Below are 21520 nucleotides of genomic sequence, written 5' to 3'. Positions count from 1 at the left end.
GATCAAGAGCGGGTAAGAGGCCAGAGGGAGGAGTCCAGGTAGAGGGAGAATGCTAGAGGCGGATGAATGGGTCCGCTGCTGAGGGGAAGGACTCCTGGTCAAAGAAGTGAACCCAGAGGTGAAGGCAACGGAAGAAGAGCTCAACGTCATACCAAGCACAAAATTTATTGAGCTGGGGGCGTAAGGGGATAAAACTGAGTCCTTTGCTGAGTGCAGAACGTTCAGCGTCAGGGAGGGGAAGGTCAGAGGGTATATTGAATAAATGGCAAGGGGTCAGATCAGAAGGGATGGGGTCAGAGGGAAGTGAAGGGGAAGAAGGATCTGGAGGGGCATTAGTCCCCATCAGCTGCTGGAGCTTGCGTTCCTTAATATCGGAAAGGAAGAAAAAAAGTTTTTTGTTAATGTGTTGGATAAGACAAAGGATGAAATGAAACCGCAGAGTAGAACAACTTTGAGATAAGGTGAGGTGGTGGTTCTGGCAAGAGAGGCCCAGTATGTACATGTGGCGGCGCATAGCACTGAGTGTTCTGGTGCTATGGATTCAAATCCCACCAAAGCAACTGGTGAAATCTAAGTATAATTAATTAATGAAATTGAAAGCTAGGACTGTATTTTACCAAACCCACAACATTGGGCTCTGTGGCAGGGAGCGGCAGAAAATGGTTGCATCAGAGGCCTACACGTGTAATGTCTCCCACCCACCCTCCTCCTCTAACCAAAAAAAAAGGGCTCTGTTGTGTTGATAAGGTAAGCTTTTTATTTAAGAAGTTCTGTCCGTTGGATTGCTAACCTAACAAGTTCTGACATTTTTTTTTTGGTTTTTCAGTAGATTTGTTGGGAATTTAGAATAGAGGGAATGGAAGTTAAGGCAGTTGTATGTTCCTCCTGCAGAATGTGGGAGGTAAGGGTCGCCAAGAGTGTCCCTGCTGACTGCATCTGCGGGAAGTGCACCCAACTCCAGCTCCTCGAGAACCGCGTTAGGGAACTGGAGCTGGAGCTGGATGAACTTTGGATCATTCGGGAGGCGGAGGGGGTTATTGAGAGGAGTTATGGGAAGGTAGTCACACCTCAGGTAAAAGAAGTAGGTAGATGGGTTACCGTCAGGGGAAGGAGAGGGAACCAGCAGGCAGTGCAGGGATCCCCTGTGGCCATTTCCCTCAACAACAGGTATACTGTTTTGGATACTGTTGCGGGGGACGACTTACCAGGGGTAAGCAATGGGGTACAGGTATCTGGCACAGAGTCTGTCCCTGTTGCTCAGAAGGGAAGGGAGAAGAGGAGCAGAGCATTAGTCATTGGGGACTCCATAGTTAGGGGAACAGATAGGAGGTTCTGTGGGAACGAGAGAGACTCACGGTTGGTATGTTGCCTCCCAGGTGCCAGGGTTCGTGATGTCTCGGATCGTGTTTTTGGGATCCTTAGGGGGGAGGGGGAGCAGCCCCAAGTCGTGGTCCACATAGGCACCAACGACATAGGTAGGAAGAGAGATGGGGATTTAAGACAGAAATTCAGGGAGCTAGGGTGGAAGCTTAGAGCGAGAACAAACAGAGTTGTTATTTCTGGGTTGTTGCCCGTGCCACGTGATAGCGAAGCGAGGAATAGGGAGAGAGAGGAGTTGAACACGTGGCTGCAGGGATGGTGCAGGAGGGAGGGTTTTGGTTTCCTGGATAACTGGGGCTCTTTCTGGGGTAGGTGGGACCTCTACAAACAGGATGGTCTTCACCTGAACCAGAGGGGTACCAATATCCTGGGGGGGAGATTTGCTAGTGCTCTTCGGGGGGGTTTAAACTAATTCAGCAGGGGGATGGGAACCTAAATTGTAGTTCCAGTGTACAGGATGTTGAGAGTAGTGAGGTTAGGGATAAGGTTACAAGGACGCAAGAGGGCACTGGCAAGCAAGAACCTGGTTTAAAGTGTGTCTACTTCAATGCCAGGAGCATCCGGAATAAGGTGGGTGAGCTTGCAGCATGGGTTGGTACCTGGGATCTCGATGTAGTGGCCATTTCGGAGACATGGGTAGAGCAGGGGCAGGAATGGATGTTGCAGGTTCCGGGATTTAGATGTTTCAGTAAGAACAGAGAAGATGGTAAAAGAGGGGGGGGTGTGGCATTGTTAATCAAGGAGAGTATTACAGCGACAGAAAGGACGTTTGAGCACTCGTCTACTGAGGTAGTATGGGCCGAGGTTAGAAACAGGAGAGGTGAGGTCACCCTGTTGGGAGTCTTTTATAGACCTCCAAATAGTTCCAGAGATGTAGAGGAAAGGATAGCGAAGATGATTCTCGACAGGGGCGAGAGTAACAGGGTAGTTGTTATGGGGGACTTTAACTTTCCAAATATCGACTGGAAATACTATAGTTCGAGTACTTTAGATGGGTCAGTTTTTGTCCAGTGTGTGCAGGAGGGTTTTCTGACACAGTATGTAGACAGGCCAACCAGGGGCGATGCCACATTGGATTTGGTACTGGGTAATGAACCCGGCCAGGTGTTAGATTTAGATGTAGGTGAGCACTTTGGTGATAGTGATCACAATTCGGTTAGGTTTACCTTAGCGATGGGCAGGGACAGGTATATACCGCAGGGCAAGAATTATAGCTGTGAGGAAAGGAAATTATGATGCGATTAGGCAAGATTTAGGATGCGTAGGATGGGGAAGGAAACTGCAGGGGATGGGAACAATCGAAATGTGGAGCTTATTCAAAGAGCAGCTACTGCGTGTCCTTGATAAGTATGTACCTGTGAGGCAGGGAGGAAGTTGTCGAGCGAGGGAGCCGTGGTTTACTAAAGAAGTTGAAGCGCTTGTCAAGAGGAAGAAGAAGGCTTATGTTAGGATGAGACGTGAAGGCTCAGTTAGGGCGCTTGAGAGTTACAAGCTAGCCAGGAAGGATCTAAAGGGAGAGATAAGAAGAGCAAGGAGAGGACACGAGAAGTCATTGGTGGATAGGATCAGGAAAAACCCTAAGGCTTTCTATAGGTATATCAGGAATAAAAGAATGACTAGAGTTAGATTAGGGCCAATCAAGGACAGTAGTGGGAAGTTGTGTGTGGAATCAGAGGAGATAGGGGAAGTGTTAAATGAATATTTTGCGTCAGTATTTACAGTAGAGAAAGAAAATGTTGTCGAGGAGAATACTGAGATTCAGGCTACTAGGCTAGATGGGATTGAGGTTCACAAGGACGAGGTGTTAGCAATTTTGGAAAGTGTGAAAATAGATAAGTCCCCTGGGCCAGATGGGATTTATCCTAGGATTCTCTGGGAAGCTAGGGAGGAGATTGCAGAGCCTTTGTCCTTGATCTTTATGTCGTCATTGTCGACAGGAATAGTGCCGGAAGACTGGAGGATAGCAAATGTTGTCCCCTTGTTCAAGAAGGGGAGTAGAGACAGCCCTGGTAATTATAGACCTGTGAGCCTTACTTCGGTTGTGGGTAAAATGTTGGAAAAGGTTATAAGAGACAGGATTTATAATCATCTTGAAAAGAATAAGTTCATTAGCGATAGTCAGCACGGTTTTGTGACGGGTAGGTCGTGCCTCACAAACCTTATTGAGTTTTTCGAGAAGGTGACCAAACAGGTGGATGAGGGTAAAGCAGTGGATGTGGTGTATATGGATTTCAGTAAGGCGTTTGATAAGGTTCCCCATGGTAGGCTATTGCAGAAAATACGGATGTATGGGGTTGAAGGTGATTTAGAGCTTTGGATCAGAAATTGGCTAGCTGAAAGAAGACAGAGGGTGGTGGTTGATGGCAAATGTTCATCCTGGAGTTTAGTTACTAGTGGTGTACCGCAAGGATCTGTTTTGGGGCCACTGCTGTTTGTCATTTTTATGAATGACCTGGAAGAGGGTGTAGAAGGGTGGGTTAGTAAATTTGCGGATGACACTAAGGTCGGTGGAGTTGTGGATAGTGCCGAAGGATGTTATAGGGTTCAGAGGGACATAGATAGGCTGCAGAGCTGGGCTGAGAGATGGCAAATGGAGTTTAATGCGGAAAAGTGTGAGGTGATTCACTTTGGAAGGAGTAACAGGAATGCAGAGTACTGGGCTAATGGGAAGATTCTTGGTAGTGTAGATGAACAGAGAGATCTTGGTGTCCAGGTGCATAAATCCCTGAAGGTTGCTACCCAGGTTAATAGGGCTGCGAAGAAGGCATATGGTGTGTTAGCTTTTATTAGTAGGGGGATCGAGTTTCGGAGCCACGATGTCATGCTGCAGCTGTACAAAACTCTGGTGAGACCGCACCTGGAGTATTGCGTGCAGTTCTGGTCACCGCATTATAGGAAGGATGTGGAAGCTATGGAAAGGGTGCAGAGGAGATTTACTAGGATGTTGCCTGGTATGGAGGGAAGGTCTTACGAGGAAAGGCTGAGGGACTTGAGGTTGTTTTCGTTGGAGAGAAGGAGGAGGAGAGGTGACTTAATAGAGACATATAAGATAATCAGAGGGTTAGATATGGTGGATAGTGAGAGTCTTTTTCCTCGGATGGTGATGGCAAACACGAGGGGACATAGCTTTAAGTTGAGGGGTGATAGATATAGGACAGATGTGAGAGGTAGTTTCTTTACTCAGAGAGTAGTAGGGGCGTGGAACGCCCTGCCTGCAACAGTAGTAGACTCGCCAACTTTAAGGGCATTTAAGTGGTCATTGGATAGACATATGGATGAAAATGGAATAGTGTCGGTCAGATGGTTTCACAGGTCGGCGCAACATCGAGGGCCGAAGGGCCTGAACTGCGCTGTAATGTTCTAATTCTAATTCTAATTCTACCAGGAGGGCCTGGCCTGATCCTCTCGGCAGTAGCGAGGTTCTGTGGCGGCCCTTCTGCCACTGGGCGATTGGACCTCAACTTCAGCATTTAAATTAAGGAGATGAATAAATTTAAATCAATTTACTTTGAATCTTCCGGGCTTGCTGCGATGCTTGGTGTGGCGGTCTGCACTGCCGTGCCTTCAATTCCCTGTCTGGGGAAAGCAGGTCTGGTACTGGTGTGGACGGGAGAGGAGTTAAAACATTTGCTGTGGGTGTGGGGGGGGTCAAATAAGCATCACTAGTGCAGGGGATGGTGGGAAGGGGTGAATTTTCTACTTTGTCTAATCTGCGGGGCGAAGGTCAGAATACAAAGGTAAGTGTTTTAGGAGCGAGGAAGGGCAAATAATTACTGTAATATTTATTGGGGGGCTGGAAAGGGGCGTTACAATTTTATTTTGTAAATTTTTGGGGGATTCACGTTAAAAATTCAAATTTGCCAGCAGGGCTGGCTGGCCTTTAACAAGGCTGCCAGCGCCTGCGCACAGGCAGCTGACGCCATTGCTGTGATGAACAGCCCACTCCCTCCACGTGATTTGAGGGGGTGGGGGGGAGCAGGCTGCCCCGGCTATTTAAATGAGCCGCTGTGAAGGAGATCACGGCAGCTCTTCGGTGTGCGGCCCGCACACGTGTGCTGCCATTTTTTGAGCTCATGGCTGGGACCGACAGTGGGCTCCCAAAATACAGCCCCTAGTCTCAGTAATGGTGTCATTATCGATTGTCATCGAAACCTATCTGGTTCACTAATGTCCTTTGAGGAAGGAAATCTGCCATTCTTCCCTGGTCTGGCCTACATGTGACTCCAGACCCACAGCAATGTGGTTGACTCTTAACTGTCCTCTTAAATGGCTTGGCGAGCCACTCAATTGTCAAGAGCAATTAGGGATGGCCAACAAATGCTCGCCTTGCCATTGATGCCCATATCCCATGAAAGAATAAAAAAACATAAACTAGGCTTGTATCCCCTGAAGTGTAAGGGGTGATTTGATTAAGGTTTGCAGGATTTTGAAAGGAATTGTTAGGATATATAGAGAGAAAATGTTTCTGCTGATGGAGAGTCTAGGACAAGGGGACAAAACCTTAAATTCAGACCCAGACCTTTTAGGAGAAGTTAGGAAACACTTCTTCACACAAAGGATGATCAAAGTGTGGAACGCTCTCCCACAATAAGCAGTAGATGCTCACTCAAGTAATAATATTCAAACGGAGGTCTATAGATTTTTGGTAGACAAGTATGCAAAAGGATATGGAGCCAAGGCAGGTGGATGGAGATGAAGTATAGGTCGGCCATGATCTCATTGAATGATCGAACAGGCTGAAGGAGTTGAATGGCTTACTCCTGTTCCTATGCCCCTATATTGTGGGACATAGATGACAGAAACTAGATATGAGTAAAATTTTCAAACATGACTTTAGTGCTATGATATTTATACTTTTTCCAGTCAGGCTGCAATGGGTTCTCAATGTTGGGGCAAGATCTGCACAAGCCACAAATGCCAAAAGTAGATTGCTGCCCTTTACAGGTGGTCTAAGATGCCTGTCTGCCCTAGCGGACTTACATAGCACTGGCATGCACTATACTTAAGAACAGAAAATAAGAAATAGAAGCAGGAGTTGACCACACGGCCCCTCGTGCCTGTTCCGCCATTTAATATGATCATGGTTGATCTTCTGCCTTAACACTACTTTCCCGCCTGCTCCCTATATCCCTTGATTCCCTGAGAGATCTATCGATCTCAGCCTTAACTATGCTCAATGATGGGGTATCCACGACCCTATGAAGTGGAAAATTCCAAAGATTCACAACACTTTAAGTGAATAAATTTTCCATCAACTCAGTCCAAAATAGTTGACCCCTTATCCTGACACTGTGCCCCTGTGCTCTAGATACCCCAGCTAACAGGAACAGCCTCTCAGTGCCTTCTCTTTCAAGCCCTAATGGAAGATTTTCATGAGGGACCATTTTAGAAAGCTTTCAGTGACTGCAACTGTGAGAGCTTTGGGTCATTTATATTACAGGAATGTCTTGTAATAATGCTTTTACTGTCTGAGGCAATAACAAACAGGACAACAGATATCATACATCCCCAAAGATGTCCTAGAGTTGACTACCAGATTTTTGTTTTGCTTTCCATCCTCTCAGTTCCTTCTATCTCATTTTTATAAGGAATCATCCAATCACTACTTCATGCTTTATCTTATTAACTCTCCTGCTCTTTTCCACCTTGGTGAGGTCCTAAATTATAGGCCAAGACTCTTAATCTGGGATTTTTGTATTTTAAAAAACCTTGCATCATCAAGAATGTATGAAGAGTTGGAGATGCACACAATGGTGATGGCATTCTTCATAACCAAGTCCAGTCATATGGACTCTCTGCCAAACAAATCCGCAAATTACACATGATGTGTTTTCCCAGTCCTCAGCTGGTAGAGATGCCCTCAGGCTACAAAGTACTTTGTCTTACAGATGAAAACCACACACTGCCCCTCCTGCCCTACAGTAAGCACATCACAACTCAACTGAAACGAAGTATCATGCAGACAAGAGAGAAATAAAGAAAGGCAAACAAGAAACAAAAGTTATGCTTAAATCTGAACAAAATCAAAAAGCTCAGAACTGATAAGTTACAAAAAACACCAAATGCTTTTGAAGGATAAATCTAGTAGTTTTTGGTCTATCAATGTGAGGAAAGCACTGCTGGTGCTCGGCTCACTTGTCTGTCTTACTACAATGACTTGTGATCCATAACTTGTTTACTTGCTATCCCAGTTCTGCTCATTAGCAAGCTGCTCCATCAATGTTTACTGCCCAGAGCATCATACCTGGGCATCAGAAAGAAATTGAAAGCAACAAGGCAGAAAGGAAAAAGAGGTGTGGTAGGTGTTAATAAAGGATGATATCAGTACAGTAGAGAGACATGAACTTGGCTCAGATATCAAGATGGAGAAGCAGTTTGGGTGGAGATATGAAATAGCAAGAAAATGAAGTTACTGGTGGGAGTAGTCTATAGGCCCCCTAACAGGAGTTACACTGTAGGGGAGAATATAAGTCAAGAAATAATAAGGGTCTGTAAGAAGGTATATTGCAATAATTGTGGGCGACTTTAATATTTATTGTCATGCTAGGCCCCCACCTGCCAAGAATAAGGCACATTAATTTTGTCATGAACATTGATTTTAAACTGTTACTGGAGTGAGGAAATGACTTGTTAAACAGATCAGGCATGGCTGTAAAATACCTTTGCATAATAACAGACAGTGCTCGGAAGGACAAAGAACCATTCCCTGACAGATTCAACCCACAATGGACCTTGATCACCAGGCAGGTATTGTGTGGAAGAGGAGCATTCCAGAGACTGCTAAGGTGATACAATCCAGGACAGGTTAGACCAGCTGGTCACATGACTAATCTGCAGTTCCAGGGTCTATTGAACTAGGCACAGAGAGTTTGAACTCAGAAAGAGAGTTTGCTCCTGGACTGAGAACATCTCTCCTGTCTGTTCCCATCTCTTTCTCACAAGCCTTTGAATCCACTGAAGATACATGAACCCCAAGAGAGAAAAGTCTCCTACAGCGAACAAGGTTTAAGAAGAATACTGGGTCCCAATGAAAAGCAAGATCTACCTACAATCAAGGACTCTACAATGAGCTTGAAGAACCGTAACAAAAACTCTTCAGATATTGCCTCAAACATTTCCATTTTATTTTTCTTCTGCTCTTTTCTGTCTCCATTTGCATGCATGTATCATGTATGCATGCTAGCGTGGGCACATCATGTAACCGTAGATGTCAACCGAACTAGAGTTTAAGTTTAAGTTTAATCAATTTCAACCTTTCTTCTTTAACCTGAAGAAAGCCTGTTTGTGCTGGTTTCTTTGCCTTATAATTGGAAAGCGGTGAACAAGGATTCACCAAGGGGGAGCGAAAACCACATGACGTTTAAAATTGAATCCTGTAATGGTAAGACCAGGTGAAGGCTGAAAGGAACCCCGAGATACCTTTCTCACCTGGTCGTAACAGAAATTTGGGTGCTAGCATCTGGGATTTTGTCCACAGACAAATGAGAGAAATTGGAAGTGGGAAGTCAAATTGTTTTCAATCAAAAAGGTGCAAGATTTCAATACAGGTTTTCTTGTGGATGTGTGTCCTTGAACACTAACATGTCTGCAACTGAAGCTAGTAGCTCCCCAAGCCAGGGTGAAGTAAATTGGGGGAAGTTAAAAGCACTGTCTGTGGAGGAGTTGAGGAAAATGGCTGAGCAGTGTGGGATCACTGTACGTGGCAAGGCTAGGAAGTCTGAACTCCTAAGGCTGGTGGCGAATCATTTTTCCCTTGTATCTGAAGAAGCAGAAACAGGGTTAGAAGCAGACCCTGACAGGATATTGCTGGCAAAGATACAATTGGAAGAGAAGAAACTTGAATTAGAGGAGAGGGAGAAAGAGAAAGACTTCCAGAAGGAACGGGAAGAGAAAGAAAGAGAGGAGAGAAAGAGAGAAAGACAGGAGAAGGAACGAGAGAGAGAGAGGAGAGAGAGAGAGAGAATATTCTGGAAGGAATGCGAAGAAAGAGAGCTAAAGTGGCTTGAGTTAACTGCGGGCGACAGAATAAGCCCAGTGAAAGCATGGCCAATATGGAGGAGCAGAATTCAGGGCTGGGTATAAAATTGTTAAAACTAGCTGAACTAATCCCAAAATTCAATGAGGAGGATGTAGAAGTTTTTTGTGCCCTTTGAGAAACTGGCCAGGCAGCTAAAATGGCTAGCTGAGACCTGGCCTCTTTTACTACAAAGCAAGCTAACTGGAAAAGCCCATGTTGTCATTCCCTGTTGTCAGATGAGAGTTCATCAGATTATGAACTGACAAAAATGCTACCCTCGGGGCATATGAACTAGTACCTGAAGCCTATCGCAAAAAGTTTAGAACCCTCAAGAAGCAAGCTAATCAAACTTATCTGGGCTTTTGACCAGTGGCTGAGGGCTCTTAAAGTACAGCTCAGCTATGAGAATCACAGAGAAGTAATTTTGTTAGAGGAATTTAGACACTGTCTCCCACTATTCATAAAGACCCATGTAGAGGAGCAGCGGGTTCAGAGAGCCCGGCAAGCGGCCGTTCTGGCCGATGAGTTGGCTTTAATTTATAAGTCAGTTTCCCGGGGGAGAACCTTTCCTAGCCACACCCACAAATCTGAAAAGGACAAAGGGTGGGAAGGTGATTGGAGCCCAAGCAGTCCTGGGAGAGAAAGAAAGGCAGAAGACACAGGGGGTCTTCCTCTAGCCAAAAAGGAAGGTGCTGTGAGCAAGAATGAGACCCGAAGACCTGGATGCTTCCATTGTAATAAAGCAGGGCATTTAAAAGCTGACTGCTGGAAACTGAAGGGAAAACCTGTCGGGTTAATCAGGGCACACCCACTCAGTGAAGTAAAGAACCTGATGGAAAGCACAGCAGAACAAGCTGTGGCTTTAACTACAGTAAGAGTGAGACCCAGGAAGCTTACGGCTGCAAGTGCAGGAACATGTAATAGGATTCCTGAAGGCAATCAGGGTTTTCTGTTTGAAGGGAAAGTAACCCCATACCCCTCAAGAGGGGCAAGCAAGCCCATAGTAATTCTCAGGGACAAGGGGCCATTAGATCGCTTTAACTGGAAAAAGGCCTGACCTTTCCCCCAGAGAGTGCAGTAAACACAAGAATGGTGGTGAATGGTATTAGAGGGCAGTGTATGCCTGTACCTGTACACCGCATGCATCTGGAGTGTGACCTAGTTTTGGGACCAGTGACCATAGGGATTGTCCCTATTTTGCCTGTGGACGGGGCTGACCTGCTCCTAGGTAATGACCTGGTGGGGGTGAAGGTGACAGCCACCCCCCAGTAGAGAAAGAAAGACCACAGGAGGTCAGAGAGACAGGGCGATGGCAGGAGACGGTCTCCTGCAGTTTCCCTGAATGTGTAGTGGGTCAGGCCATGATCAAACCAGTTCCCCCAGAGGAGACTACATTGGTAATGCAGACAGATGACCAGGTCTGCCTGTCTGAGACTTTCTTTGGAAAGTTAGGAGACCCAGGGAATGAATTAAATGGATTTTCCCTAGCTGAGGCTCAGCAAGCCAACCCAGTATCACAAGAGTTAGCACAGACTGCCCAGTCTGAAAGTAAAGCAGAGGGAGTTCCTGATTGCTATTATTGAAAGAATGAGGTACTGATGAGGAAATGGAGTTCTCCTCACAACCTGACAGTAAGGAGTGGACAGTAGCTCACCAATTAGTGGTGCCACAGATAGAAATATTAAGAAGGGCCCACGAGACTACAATGGCTATACATGCCGGTATACAAAAGACCAAAGCCCGCATAAGACAGCAGTTTGACTGGCCAAAACTCCACAAAGATGTGGTGGAGTACTGCAGGAGTTGCTACATGTGCCAGGTTGAGGGGAAACCCCAGCCTACAGTGAAACCTGCACCCCTAAGTCCTGCACTGGTGTTAGGAGGATCCTCCAGCAGAGGGCTGGTGAAGTGTAAAGGGCTCCCACTGAGAACAAAAGGGGACAGGCAGGCACCAGGATGGCCAAAGTTTAAAAAAGGAAGGGGAAAAAGTGACCAAGAGTGCAGGTTAAAGGAAGTCTGTAAGGAATCCCAGATGAAAACCCCTACTGTTCAGTAAACCAACCCGAAAAATTTGAAAAACTAGACCCCATATCCTCCTATGTAAATGCAGACACTAGAAGCACCCCACCAGAGATGCTAATAGCATTTACAGGAACCTGCAGAGACAAAGAAAGACCTCTCGGGGCAGAGAAACCATGAGGTGTGCCTCACCTAGTAGAAGTGCCACAGGAGAATGCAGTAGAGTCTGCACAAATACCTGTAGGCAGGAGTGTCCCAAAGGACAAAGGGGAGATTAGCAAAGTATCCTCCCCTACAGTCAGAAAAAAAGTGAATCACCCATCCCCTGAAGTCAAAAACCTTTGCATGCCTCAGCAAAGCACTGAAAGGGAGCTCAAGATAGACATGCCCGCTCCTGACTTTCCTGAGAAAAGAAAATTGCAACTCAAGGCTAATTAAACCTAACCATCTCCAGACCCTAGGCAGCCATGGAAATGAGCAAACTGAAGAAAAACTTTCCCAAAAATCACATGTTTATTGGGATGCCAAAAGGTTGGGGAGGGGTGGTGGTGGGGTGGGCAGTTTTAATAACTTTAAGGATTTATGAATGAATGTGAATGAATGAGAGAGAGAGACATGTGTTTTCCTTTGTATCTGATACTTTCTCTCTCAACCCTTTTAATGAAATGCTGTCTTTAAAAATCACATTTGATTCTGTTGGGTGTAGAGGTGTTATGCTCGTCCCCCACCTGTCAGGAATGGGGCACATTAATTTTTTCATGAACACTGATTTTAAACTGTTACTGGAGCAAGGAAATGACTTGTTAAACAGATCAGGCATGGCTGTAAAATACCTTTGCATATTAACAGACAGTGCTTGGAAGGACAAAGGACCATTCCCTGACACATTCAACCCACAATGGACCTTGATCACCAGGTATTGTGTATAAGGGGAGCATTCCAGAGACTTCTAAGGTGATACGATTCAGGACTGGCTAGACCAGCTGGTCTCATGACTAACTGGCTGTTCCAGGGTCTTTTGAACTAGGCACGGAGAGTTTGAACTCAGAAAGACTGTTTGCACCTGGACTGAGAAGATCTCTCCTGTCTGCTCCCATCTCTTTGTCACAAGCCTCTGAATCCACTGAAGACACATGAACCCCAAGGGAGAAAAGTCTCATACAGCGAACAAGATTTAAGAAGAATACTGGGCCCCAACAAAAAACAAGATCTACCTACAAAGACTCTACAGTGAGCTCAAAGAACCATAACAAAGACTCTTCAGATATTGCCTCAAACGTTTTCACTTTATTTCTTCTGATCTTTTCTGTATCTATTTGTATGTGTGTATCGCTTATGAATGCCAGCATGGGCACAACATATATCCGTAGGCATCAATTGAATTAGAGTTTACATTTTAGTTTAATAAATTTCAACTTTTCTTCTTTAAGCCTAAGAAAGCTTGTTTGTGCTGGTTTCTTTGCCTTATAATTGGAAAGCGATGAACAAGGATTCACCAACGGGGAGCTAAAAACACGTGTTTAAAATTAAACCCTGTTACGATAAGACCAGGTGAAGGCTGAGAGGGAACCCTAGACACCTTTCTCACCGGGTTGTAAGATTATATAGATTGGACAATTCAAATTGGCCAAGGTAGCCTTGATGACGACACCAACAGTGCTGTTAGGAAGGGAATTCCAGGATTTTGAACCAGTGACAGTGAAGGAATGATGATAAAGTTCCAAGCCAGGATGATGTGTGGCTTGGAGGGGATCCTACAGGTGGTCGTGTTCCCATGCATCTGCTGCCCTTATCCTTCTAAGTGGTGGAGGTCGCGGGTTTGGAAGGTGCTGTGGAAGGAGCCTTGATGAGTTGCTGCACTGCATCTTGTAGATGGTACACACTGTTGCCACTTTGCGTCAGTGGTGGAGGGAGTGAATGTTGAAGGTAGTGGATGGGGTTCCAGTCAAGTACGCTGCTTTGTCCTGGATGGTGTTGAGCTTCTTGTGTGCTGTTTGGAGCTGCACCCATTCAGGCAAGTGGAGAGTATTCGATCACACTCCTGACATGTGCCTTGTAGATGGTGGTGGACAGGCACTGGTGAGGCAGAAGGTGAGTTACTTGCTACAGAATTACTAGCCTCTGACGAAGGACGAATCATCCATGGCTAACTAAGAAAGTTAAAGGTGGTAAGAAATTGAAAGAAAAAGTATACCATGTTGCAAAGATTAGTGATAGGCCAGAAAATTTAAAAAAAGCAAAGGATGACTAAAAAATAAAGGCAGAGAAAATAGATTATGAGAGTAAACTTGCAAGAAATATAAAAACAGACAGTAAGAGCTTTTAATATAAAAAGCAAGAGAGTAGTTAAACCTTAAGAGGATGAGACAGGGGAATTAACAATGGGAAACAAGAAATGGAAGAGACCTTGAACAAATATTTTGTGTCTGTCTTCATGGAAGAAGATACAAGGCATCCCAATAATAGTAGAAAATCAGGGGGCAAAAGGGAGGGAGGAACTAACAGCAATCATTCTCACTAAAGGAAAAGTACTAGGTAAACTAATGGGACTGGAGGCTGACAATTCACCTGGACCTGATGTCCTGCATTGTAGGCTCTTAAAAGAAGTGGCTGAACAGATAGTGGCTGCATAGGGTGCCATGATGGCGCAGTGGTTAACACCACAGCCTCACAGCTCCAGCGACCTGGGTTCAGTCCTGGGTACTGCCTGTGCGGAGTTTGCAAGTTCTCCCTGTGATTGCGTGGGTTTCCGCTGGGTGCTCCGGTTTCCTCCCACAGCCAAAGACTTGCAGGTTGATAGGTAAAATTGGCTATTGTAAATTGCCCCTAGTGTAGGTAGTAGGAGAATGGTAGGGAATATGGGATTAATGTAGGATTAGTATAAATGGGTGGTTGATGGTCAGCACAGACTCAGTGGGTCGAAGGGCCTATTTCAGCGCTGTATCTCTAAATACATAATCTTCCAAAATTCCCTAGATTCTGGATTGGCAAAGTGCAAATTTAACACCCCTATTAAAGAAAGGAGGGATACAGAAAACAGGCCAGTTAGCCTAACATCTGTCATTGGGGAAATGCTGGAATCCATTATTAAGGAAGTAGTAGCAGGACATTTAGAAAATCATAATATAATCAAGCCGAGTCAATATGGTTTTGTAAAAGGGAAATTTATTAGCGTTCTTTGAGGATGTAACAAGCAGAGCAGGTAAAGGGGAACCAGTAGATGTAGTGTATTTGGGTTTCTGAAAGGCATTCAATAAAGGTTCCATATAAAAGGTTACTACACAAGATAAACGTTCATGGTGTTGGGGTAATGTTATTCGCATGAATAGAAGATTGGCTAACTAACAAAAAACAGAGAGTCGGTATAAATGGGCCATTTTCAGGATGGCAAACTGTAACTACTGGAATGCCACAGGAATCAGTGCTGGAGCATCAACTATTTACAATCTTTATGAATGACTTCGATGAAGGGACAGAGTGTATTGTAGCCAAAGTTGCTGATGATACAAAGATAGGTCGGACTCGAGGATACAAAGAGTCTGCAAAGGGATATAGATTTTTTTTATTCATTCATGGGATGTGAGCATCGATGGCAAGGCCAGCATTTATTGCCCGTCCCTAATTGCTCTAGACAAAGTGGCAGTGAGCCGCCTTCTTGAACTGCTGCAGTCCATGTGGTCTAGGTACACCCACAGTGCGGTTAGGAAGGGAGTTCAGGTTTTTGACCCAGCGACAATGAAGGAATAGCGATATAGTTCCAAGGCAGGTGGTGCGTGGGCTTGGAGGGGAATCTTCAGGTGGTGGTGTTCCCATGCATTTGCTACCCTTGTCTTTCTAGGTGGTAGAGGTCGCAGGTTTAAAAGGTGCTTATGAAAGAGGTTTGGCAAGTTGCTGCAGTGCATCTTGTGGATGGTACACACTGCAGCCACAATGTGCCAATGGCAGAGGGAGTGAATGTTTAATGTGGTGGACGGGGTATCGATCAAGCAGGCTGTTTTGTCCTGGATGGTGTCCGGTGTTAGATCTGCACTCATTCAGGCAAGTGGAGAGTATTCCATCACACTCCTGACTTGTGCCTTGTAGATGGTGGACAGGCTTTCCAGATTCCCGATCGAGGTGTACAAGATTATGAGGGGCATGGACAGGGTGGATAGGGAGCAGCTGTTCCCCTTAGTTGAAGGGTCAGTTACGAGGGGTCACAAGTTTAAGGTGAGGGGCGGGAGGTTTAAGGGGGACTTGAGGAAGAACTTTTTTACCCAGAGGGTGGTGAAGGTCTGGAATGCCCTGCCTGGGAGGGTGGTAGATGTAGGTTGCCTCATGTCCTTTAAAAAGTACCTGGATGAGCACTTGGCACGTCATAACATTCAAGGCTATGCGCCAAGTGCTGGCAAATGGGATTAGGTAGACAGGTCAGGTGTTTTAATGCATCGGTGCAGACTCGATGGGCCGAAGGGCCTCCTCTGCACTGTATTATTCTGTGATTCTGTGATTCAGTAGGTGAGTTACCTCTGTAGAATTCCCAGCCTCTGAACTGCTTGTTCAAGTTCCTGGGTGATGGTAGCCCCTGGGATATTGATTATGGGAGATTCAGTGATGGCAATGAATGGTGGAGCAGGCTCGAGGGGTTGTATGACGTACTCCTGCTCCTATTTCTTATGTTCAACAAGAATGTTATTCAGGCCAAAAGATTATCTAAGCTTCTAAATACTAATATTGGTATTGATCATATTTTTCAATTTTAGAAACAAATCCTTCCGCTGCTTAAATTATACTGGTTAATCTGCTAGGGCACTTCAAGCAGCTTCCCTGAACCTCTGGACAAGATTTAAGAATATACTTGTGATCTTGAAAGGTCCTTTTAGTTAACTGTATCTTTTTGTTGTTGTCTCAAGGCTGTCACTTCCACAATCCGCCATTTTCTCTTTTTGGTGCTGATGTTGGTAGACATATTGGAATATATTGAGTCAGGCATGGAGAGCTAAAAAAGATAGTGGTGGTACTGCATTTCCACATTGAGTTGGCACTATGATTTTGGTTCAGTGATAGCACATTAGCTGATATGTCAGAAGGCCACATGTTCCAGCCTTACTTCAACACTCAACACACAATTTATTACTTAGTACAGTAGTGAGGGAGCATTACATCATCTAATATGACATTAAACAGGCTCTGCTAGCCTACTCTGGCCAACTCTCCCTATTTCTGTAATCTTCTCCAGCCCTACAACCCTCCGAGATCTCTTCGCTTCTGCAAATCTGGCCTTTTGCCTATCCCGGATTTTAATCACTTCACCATTAGCAATCATGCCTTCAGCTGCCTCAGCCGGAAGCTCTGGAATTCCCTCCCTAAATCCCTTTGCCTCTCTACCTCTCCCTTCTCTTTTAAGTCGCTGTTAAAACCTACCTTTTTGACCAAGCTTTTGTTCACCCTCTCTAATACCTCCATATGTGGTTGGGCATCGAATTTTGTTTGATAACGCTCCCGTGAAGCATCTCGGGACATTTTTGTGACTTTAAAGACACTATATAAATGCAAATTGTTATTGTTGCTATTCAGATGGAGGTTAACAGATTATCTGGCATTATCACATTGCTGTTTGTGGGGGCTTACTGTGTGGAAATTGACTGCTACATTTCTTACATTAGACAGTGACCACACTTCAAAAGTACTTCATTGGTTGTAAAGCGCTTTGGGACATCCTGTGGTTGTGAAAGGTGCTACATAAATGCAAGTCACCTACCTAGGCTCAACTATTACCAGTAACCTGTCTCTCGATGCAGAAATCAACAAGCGCATGGGAAAGACATCCGCTGCCATGTCCAGACTGGCTAAGAAAGTGTGGGAAAATGGCGCACTGACACAGAACACAAAAGTTCGAGTGTATCAGGCCTGTGTCCTCAGTACCTTGCTCTGTGGCAGCGAGGCCAGGACAACGTATGTCAGCCAAGAGCGACGTCTCAACACATTCCATCTTCGCTGGCTTCAGAGAATCCTTGGCATCAGGTGGCAGGACCGTATCTCCAAAGCAGAAGTCCTCGAGGCGGCCAACATCCCCAGCATATACACCTTACTGAGCCAGCGGCGCTTGAGGTGGCTTGGCCATGTGAGCTGCATGGAAGATGGCAGGATCCCCAAGGATGCATTGTACAGCGCGCTCGTTACTGGTATCAGACCCACCAGACGTTCATGTCTCCGCTTTAAAGACATCTGCAAGCGCAACATAAAGTTCTGTGACATTGACCACGAGTCGTGGGTGTCAGTCGCCAGTGATCGCCAGAGCTGACGGACAGCAATAAAGGCGGGGCTAAAGATTGACGAGTCGAAGAGACTTAGCAGTTGGCAGGAAAAAAGACAGAAGTGCAAGGAGAGAGCCAACAGTGTAACAGCCCCGACAACCAATTGTATCTGCAGGGCCTGTGGAAGAGTCTGTCATTCTAGAATTGGCCTTTATAGCCACTCTAGGCGCTGCTCCACAAACCACTGACCACCTCCAGGCACTTGTCCATTGTCTCTCGAGACAAGGAGGTCAAAGAAGAGATTAATATCAGTCTTCAAGTTTTCAACTGATCCACAGTCAACAGCTTTTTGGGGGAAGACAGTTCCACTGCCCTTTGTGTGAAGAAGGGCTTCTTCAGATCACTCCTGAATGGCCTAGCTCTAATTTTAAGGTTATGCCCCTTGTTCTGGACTCCCCCATCAGAGGAACTCATTTCTCACTATCTACCCTAGCAAATTCCTCAATCACTGGGAACCTGTGGGACATACTGCAGAATGGCTGATGACAAAGAAAGTAAGGAAGCAAAGGCAAGAAAATGGATGTGACAGAAGGTAATAATGACTTGAAAGTAGGGGTTGAAATTCAACATTGGAAGAGGCACAAATTGAATGGTTTCAAGTCCTCTGATGTCCTCGTTCCTCCCTATCTCTGTAACCTCCTCCAACCCTACAACCCACCAAGATCCCTGTGTTCCTCCAATTCTGACATCTTGTGCATCCCCGATTTCTTTCATTCCATTATTGACAGCAGTGCCTTCAGCTGTCTAGGCACTAAGCTCTGGAATTCTCTTCCTAAACCTCTCTGCCTCTCTCTCCTCCTTTAAGGAGTCCTTAAAACCTACCTGTTTGAGTAAACTTTCAGTCAACTTCCTTATGTGGCTCAATGCCAAATTTTGCTTGATGATCAGTCCTGTGAAGCACCTTGTGAGGTTTTACTGTGTTAATGGCGCTATATAAATTGTTGATACTATATAAATTGTTGATGCTGTTGTTTGTTGTGAATTGGCCGGCTGTTAGATAGATCGCCTAAATTGCGAATGGGGTTAGTGGGTGCAGCTGATCCACTACTGCCAGGTTTGCACATCCAGATTTGGATTTCAGCCCTGTGTTATCATCATTGGAGCAAATAAAAGGCTTTTGTCTGAATTTTGGAGAAGATTGAATTAACAGCCCAATCTACAAAAAAAAAATCACATCCAGTCCCAGAAAAAGATCAAAAATAAATAACTCTGTTAGGTACAGATTAAAAAAATAAACAATTAAATTAGCATCAAATTCAATTACATTTACAAATTAGATCATTCTGCCAATTTTGCACAAAGAAGATTAGCACCTGATTATTTTTAACGTTAGATCCCATTGTTCTATAACTGTGTACAACAGGCTGCAAAGGACTTTGACCTGAATAGTGGACATTAATCCACAAAATTTATCATTGTTGAGGCAGGAATGAATGTGTTGATTAAGGTATTCCTCTTTGAAACCAATAAAACAGTGACAGATAATTAAAAATGAAATATGGCTTCATTAAGACAGAATTACACTTGCTTGCTCTGCACAGTCAGTGACGGTTTTCTCTGTTGAAGTGAATGGATAATTTATGATATGTTTTTTGTGACACTGTGTGGTACATGGTTGAAGTTAAAGAAATCCACAGTGTACAGGCAGGTACGATAGAGCCTTTTTCCTTTCTCACCTTGATTGAACAACCATTCTGTTCTCTCAAATACCTTTCTCTTCATCTTTTTTATCTGCAATTTACATCTTTGATTGTACTTCAAGCTTTTGTATGCTGAAGATCTTTATGCAATTTACAGTTCTTATTTCTGAATTTAAGTACATAATCTAGGCTGGTACTCCAGTATGGCATTGAGGGAACACTGCATTATTGGGTGCTGTATCATTCCAGTTAAACATAGGAACAGGAGAAGGCCATTTAGTCCCTTGAGCATGTTCCACCATTCAGTGAGATTATGGCTGATCTGTGATCTAACTCCATACGCTTGTCCTTTCCCCATATACCTTAATGCCTTTGGTTAACAAAGATCTTACATTCATAGATTTAAAATTAACAACTGACCTAGCATCAATTACCATTTTGGAAGGGAATGCCAATCGTCTATCACCCTTTGTGTGTATGTGTTTCCTAATTTTACTCTGAAAGGCCAGGGTCCAAATTTTAGGTGATAACCCCTAGTCCTAGATTTCCTAACCAGCAGAAATAGTTTCTCTCTATTTACTTACTCTACAATCAGTTCCTCTTAATATCTTGAAAACTTTAATCAAATCCTTTAAATTCAAGGGAATACAATGCTATTGGGTGCAAAAGAGCTCATGGCGTAAAAGAACCCATGACTTTCAAAGGTAAGCTAATTCTTCCAGAAGCCAGGTGAACATTCAGATCTCAAACAAAAACAGATTAGTTAGTCATTCATCTCATTGATTTTTTTTTATTGGTTGGTGATGAAGGGAGTGAATGTGGATGGGGTGCCAATCAAGTGGGCTGCTTTGTCCTGGACGGTGTCGGGCTTCTTGAGTGTTGTTGGAGCTGAACCCATCCAGGCAAGTGGAGAGTATTCTATCACACTCCTGACTTTTGCCTTGTAGATGGTGGACAGGCTTTGGGGAGTCAGGAAGTGAGTTACTCGCTGCAGGATTCCTAGCCTCTGACCTGCTCTTGTAGCCACGGTATTTATATGGCTACTCCAGTTCAGTTTCTGGTCAATGGTAACTCCCAGGATGTTGATAGTGGGGGATTCAGCAATTGTAATTCCATTGAGTGTCAAGGGGAGATGGTTAGATTCTCTCTTGTTGGAGATGGTCATTGCCTGGCATTTTGTGTGGTGCGAATGTTACTTGCCACTTATCAGCCCAAGCCTGTATATTGTCCAGGTCTTGCTGCATATCTACACGGACTGCTTCAATATCTGAGGAGTCATGAATGATACTGAACATTGCGCAATCATCAGTGAACATCCCCACTTCTGACCTTATGATTGAAAGGTCCTTGATAAAGCAGCTGAAGATGGTTGGGCCTAGGACACTACCCTGAGGAACACCTGCAGTGATGTCCTGGAGCTCAGATGATTGATCTCCAAAAACCACAACCATCTTCCTTTGCGCTATGTATGACTCAAACCAGTGCAGAGTTTTCCCCCTGATTCCCATTGACTCCAGGTCTGCTAGGGCTCTTTGATACCAAACTCGGTCAAATGTTGCCTTGTCAAGGGCAGTCACTCTCACCTTTTGAGTTCAGCTCTTCTGTCCATGGATGAACCAAGGCTGCAATGAGGTCATGAGCTGAGTGGCCCTGATGGAACACAAACTGAGCTTCAGTGAGCAGGTTATTGCTGAGCAAGTGCCACTTGATAGCACTGTCAACGACATCTCCCATCATTTTACTGATGATCGCGAGGAGACTGATGGGACAGTAATTGGCCGGGTTGGATTTGTCTTGCTTTTTGTGTACAGGACACACCAGGGCAATATTCCATGTTGCTGGGTAGATGCCAGTGTTGTAGCTGCACAAAATCTATCAAAATGGCTGCCTACCTAACAAGATTGACAACATTCTCAGAAATAATTCAATAAAAAGAAAGACTTTTCACAACCTTAGGGTGTTCCAAAGTGCTTTGCCACCAAGAAAGTATTTTAAAAATGGAGTCACTGTTGTAGGAAATGAGGCAGCTAATTTGCCCAAAGTAATGTGTTATGAACACTGGACTTTGTGGTATGGTTATGTTTTCAAAACTGTGATCTTTAATTCAACGTAAAATGGGCATTCGGAAGAAACATGTGACCTCTAATGAAATGAGCCCAGAGACAAAC

Source organism: Heterodontus francisci, chromosome 17 (genome assembly GCF_036365525.1).
Source record: "Heterodontus francisci isolate sHetFra1 chromosome 17, sHetFra1.hap1, whole genome shotgun sequence".
In the NCBI taxonomy this organism is placed as follows: domain Eukaryota; kingdom Metazoa; phylum Chordata; class Chondrichthyes; order Heterodontiformes; family Heterodontidae; genus Heterodontus; species Heterodontus francisci.
The sequence above is the reverse complement of the archived record's forward strand: the minus strand, read 5'-3'. Positions refer to the sequence as shown.